Here is a 5,506-nt window from a genome sequence, read left to right on the forward strand (position 1 = left end):
CATCTGGATATTTTTAGCATTTTTAGAGTTATTGCCCTTGACTTAGTAAAATTTTGTAATTTTCAACTTGTGTCGCATGTAACTCAAAAAGTGTTTGACCTAGTCATGAAACTTTACAGGAATGTTGATCAGTATGTGTAGTTGTGCACCTGGGTATTTTCGTCCGGATATTTTTACTATTTTTAGAGTTATTGCCCTTTACTTAGTAAAATTTTGCAATTTTCAACTTGTGTCACATGTAACTCAAAAAGTATTTGACCTAAAGTCATGATACTTTACAGGAATGTTGATCAGCATGTGTAGTTGTGCACCTGGGTATTTTCGTCTGGATTTATTTAGTATTTTTAGAGTTATTGCCCTTGATTTAGAAAATGTTTGCAATTTTCAACATGTGTCGCATGTAACTCAAAAAGGATTTGACATAGAGTCATTTAACCTTATTGGAAAGTTGCTCAGCATATTTAGTTTGTTCCTGGGGTTTCGCTTGTGGATTTATCCAGTATTTGTAGAGTTATTTCCCTTGACTTAGTAAAAACTGTTTCATTATGTTGTTATTTGATCCTTGAGTGCTTGAGTTAGAATCAACCAACTTTACAGGAATAATGATCAACATCACTAAATTACGAATAATGAAGTCTGGAGATTAAGATGTTTTTACATCTAGGTGAGCTATTGTGATCCCCCACCGTCCGTCGTCATGCGTCGTCAGCAATTTCTTTAAACAACATCTCCTCAGAAACAAATGACTGCACAGCAACCAAACTTTACAGGAATGATCCTAGGGTGGTCCCCTGCCAAAGTTGATCAAATGGTTCTGGTCTGTTGCATAGCCTTATGTCTTCAGTTGTTGTGTTAATAATAACCAGTACTCGGCGGGGGATATAAATTCAACGAATTTGCTTGTTAAAGCTGTGGTTAAATGAAAGTCTTTTATGCAGATTTCAGGTGGGCATAATATAGGTCTTAGACAGTGAAGTAGACTTTAACAAAATATTTGATTCTACGTAAACGCATTTTTTTCAAGTTCAATATTTTTCCAGTACTGGTGGATGGAATATAGTTGATATGTAAAAAAATCTGATGATAATATTTAGGGGGGGCACCTCTTTTTTAGACCCCCCGCCTTGTTTGGGCCGGGGTATTTTTGGCTATAAATCCTTTTTTGTGCATGCATGTTTGAAATTAACAATAAAAATGCAAAATAAATTGAAGACATGAATTTTATTTCATTCTCCTATATGTACATCTCATTCCAACATCTTATGCTTTTTCACAATGTCAGGAGATTTTTTTGTGTGAATTTTCATTTCTTTGTCACCAATACATAATCCACAATGCTAACTGTCCTTTTCAGTCTGAAAACAAAATAGAAATCATTGAAAATATAAAATGAAAAAAATATATGTAAATCATTTAATCTGTGATGAAATTAATCCAGTGTTTTATATTATCACAGAATGTAAAATGGACTGACATTGAGTCAAAGTAAAACAATAAAATGCACATAACAGATAAAACTTATGAAATTTATCTGCATTTCAAATAAATTGACATGTTAACATCATGTTGATGTAAAATAGTGAAATTTAATATAACTTACCCCCAAGGAAAAACAAAAAGGTGGAGATATAAACATGATGTCAATGATATTAAATTCTCATATTAACTGAAAACAACTTACAATAACTGCAACTGTGACCTCTTGAATGAAAACAAGGCTACACTTTTATGCTCAGCTATATGAAAATGATCTGGAACAAGGTCTGAAAAAATACAAGATTCTGACTACTTTGTTTCATACATTTTGTCAAAGATTTTGAAGAAAAACAGCAGTACTTCAGATTTTTTGTCTCAATGGACATGGATATTTGCTTCAAAACTCATGAAACAGTATAGAAATGAACTAATATTTAAAGATGATATGCATTTTTATTTCATTTAAGAAAATATGTGTTCTTAAGCAAATAAAAAAGACAAAATAGGATTGCGGAATAGTTTGTTTTACAACATTTGCTCCTGAAAATGACTTTTCTTACACAGGCAAGATTATTTGTCACTCAGGGAACACATTTTTTTTTACCATTTAGTGATTTCATTGATTTACAACCAGTTTATTGTACAAAACAAGCAAATAAATTTAGGCTGGTTGAATGAATGAAATAAATGTCTAACAATGATAACAATGATAAATATATTTTCAATATGCAGTATTGCATGTCATAGAAAGATTTTGTTCACCTATTTGTCAAAAATAGGCTTATAGATCTTCCTTTGAACAACAATTCAGCTTAGATTAATATTGATACATGGTGAAAAACATAGTAAAGTTCTCCAAATTGATAAAAATGAATATTTTACAGTCAATTTCCTGTTTTTGTTTACTTTGCCAAATAATGTGAAAGAAGCAAGAACAATCTACAGGTGTGTGTCAAATTGGATGATGTAATTCAAGTATGGTGAAAAAAATTCAAAACTTACCATAACAGTCAAATACTGTTGGATAAAATAGCAGCACAAAGAGAACATTTGTTATTACCATCAGCTGTACATTTGTCATGAGGTCTGGTCCATTGTAAAAAAATCCACTCTCAATACTACATAAGATTCCAATCTGAAAAAGAAAATATTGAAACTAAATGTTAAGTGTGTCTTTGTACTGTGTCTTATAATTTTGAAAATCACCTACAATTCTATCTTAACATATTCAAACATATACAAAATTTCATTTTCCAGAGTGAACATGTCAAGTTCAGCATATAAATGACTAAAATACTTATCAATTTATTTGAAAAAAAGTATTTTACCTGATAATTTGTGTTGTATTCATTCTAGTCACTGCACATGACTTGATTTTTTTCCAGCCACTGATGTTTTTCAATTGTTCATCTTAGTAACCATCAACATTTTGACCATGTTTCTGCAAATAGTTTTAGAAATTTAGAAATGATGTAAGAAATAAAGGAGACAAAATGCATATACACTGACATGGGGTATAAAAAGAAACAATTACATCAAAAACAAATGCCATATGGCATCAAAAACACAATTTGTGAGAAATTTTGAGATATGTACCTGTATTAATTATTCAAACGTGTATTGAAATTTGCTGTGTGTTTCATGAAAAAGCATGCAAATTAAAATAAATAGAAGAGCTACTTGATGCTGTCATTGAAAAAGAATAATCTGTCCTGTTCTTCAAGTCAATATGCTAGTTACATGGTGTTTTTTGCTTTGAATGCTTGAAAATTTCTGTATGAAATAAATATACATATATTTTCATTCATGACAGGCCTGTATTTCTGATAATTCAGTGTTTTACTCAATTGTTACACAAATGATCAGAGATATTTTCATTTTGTATTCATAAACAACTCTACAGTACTGTTTTAAATCAGTAAGAATACTCAATGAGTAGAGTCAGTATTAAATTTATCTATAGATTCTGCTATATTTTTTCTACAGACAAATTCATTTCTGGTCAAATTGAAATAGTCTTTCAAGCACCCTGGCAATTTTAGATATACAGTGTCAGAAACAATTTTCATTTCTACAGACTACTTTTGATTTAAAATTTCAAATGTCAGATTGAAATGTCAAACTGTTGTATCATTCAGCATGCATGATCAAAAGCTGTTGTTTACATCTTTTGTTGACACAGTGCATGAAATCAATAAAACAAGCTAGATATTTCATATGAAGTTGTTTATAGTTTTAATAGCTAATGATCTAACCCGATCTAACAAATTTACTTACCTTTTATTTTTCTTGAAACGCCCCGAAAATCCGTTGAAAATAGACGTTTCCATTCCTGAATTTCTCACAACAACAAAGTCAAACAAACGACGCTTGATAATCAAGGGGATACAATCCGATGCTATCAAAACCCGCACTGAATAAGTTTATGTACAGTAAATTTGCTTTTACTTGTGAAATGACCGTACAATGTTGGACAACATGTGATAGGTAATATTCAGAAAATGAATAAACCCTTCGTAAACGTAAAATGTATGTAAAAGAGGTCGTCTATTGTTTTTATTTAGATTTTCTTCAGTATTTAGGCTAAATACGGCACAGTCGGTATATTTCTCCTCTTTTTTATTTGATTTACTCTTTTTTATTGTCTAAGTCATTAGAGATTGTTTTCAATGATACACAATATATTTCTATCGACTAATATGGCGCTAATTAGCTCGCCTTTGATAGTTCTAAGAAAATAATTATAATGTGACGTCATCAATACTACGTCATCAATATAGCTTCGAATAAGAAAACGTTCAAACGGGTCATAACAAGTCTCGCTTTTAAAATGTTCGGCCGTGTTGGAAATTGCTGTGTTAAAAAATTTAATTTAAGGTGGATAATTACTGGATATTTACTCAATTTTTATGAGGTATGTGACATTTGTTTATACTTTTCACTCTGGCGAATTTTTTAAAAGAATATCAATGTATTTTATGTCTGAAAATGCAATTTTTTTCGAGAGATTGAAGTTTAGATTACTTCGTGAGATTGATGTTGTTGGATTTTGATTTTATTTTTCTAGATCTATCATCATGAGTCTTATGTTGAATTTCAAATTGAATCTTTTGACGATGTAATGTTGGGTTAATATTTTTTTAAAGCATATAAACAAGATGGATATTTTCTTATTGATAGGCAGGATAGACAAGTTTATTTTTCAAGTTTACAGAGTACAGTTGAATAGCGATTTAAGATATTTTAGCGAACTGTTTTGTTTGATTTATTTTTTGTTAAATGTAGACTTAATATGGTGTGAATATTTTAGTAGATAGAGACAATTATTTGTCAAATTTACGGAATACAGAAAGTCAGTTGAATAGCGATTTAAAATATTTTAGCGAAATGTTTTGTTAGATCTAGATTTATTTTTTTGTAAAATATACATTCAATATGATGTTAATATTTTGCCTGTAAAAAAATGGATTTAGATCAATTTTTTATTGGACATGTCTGAAAAAATATTGAGAATAAACTTCACTTTAGATTTTTTATTCTAGATTGAAAGAAAAAAAGTTCTCTTGGTTTATTTCTCCAAACGATATTTCAGATAGAAAAATTCTTTACTACAAAGTAGGAAAAAATATCAAATGTTCAATTGTTAATGTAGAACAGTGGATGTTTTGAAATGCTATTCGGTGCAAATATTTCATGTTTTCAAGAGGAAAAAAAAATCTGTTCGCTTTTGTGTATCGAGAATGATGGTATTTTTTTCTTCGTGTTTATTTGTCTGCGAATTGAAATGCAAACCCGATTTTATTTTACGTTTGATGGAATGATCAATCATAAACTATACTTGAGAAATGAACACAATTTTGAATTGAAATAAAATGGTAAATTTATCACTGAATAGATTTAGTAGATAATCTAGTAGATTAACATTGGTCTACGATTTTTTTTCGTCCAAAATTTGTTTACTGATAAAGTGTTGGTAGACTATTTTGACCGTGGCTTTTTGAAAATATTTTGCTTGAAAAAAAAAACCGCT

At 29.8% G+C, this 5,506-nt stretch overlaps 1 long non-coding RNA gene across 2 annotated transcripts; it reads right to left on the minus strand.

Moving 5' to 3' along the window:
* Positions 1 to 1,202: 1,202 nt before the first annotated feature.
* Positions 1,203 to 4,524, minus strand: LOC132742564 (uncharacterized). Of its 2 annotated transcripts, XR_009627443.1 has the most exons (5): positions 3,754 to 4,524; positions 2,805 to 2,917; positions 2,479 to 2,611; positions 1,682 to 1,763; positions 1,203 to 1,355 (listed from the first exon to the last, which is right to left on the minus strand). It is a non-coding gene; the product is annotated as an uncharacterized LOC132742564 (long non-coding RNA). The 2 variants fall into 2 exon arrangements; XR_009627444.1 differs by lacking the exon at positions 1,682 to 1,763 and having other exon boundaries at positions 3,754 to 3,898.
* Positions 4,525 to 5,506: the final 982 nt, after the last annotated feature.

This window comes from Ruditapes philippinarum, unplaced genomic scaffold (genome assembly GCF_026571515.1).
Source record: "Ruditapes philippinarum isolate M1 unplaced genomic scaffold, ASM2657151v2 ctg10344_1_1_1_1, whole genome shotgun sequence".
NCBI classification, from domain to species: Eukaryota; Metazoa; Mollusca; class Bivalvia; order Venerida; family Veneridae; genus Ruditapes; species Ruditapes philippinarum.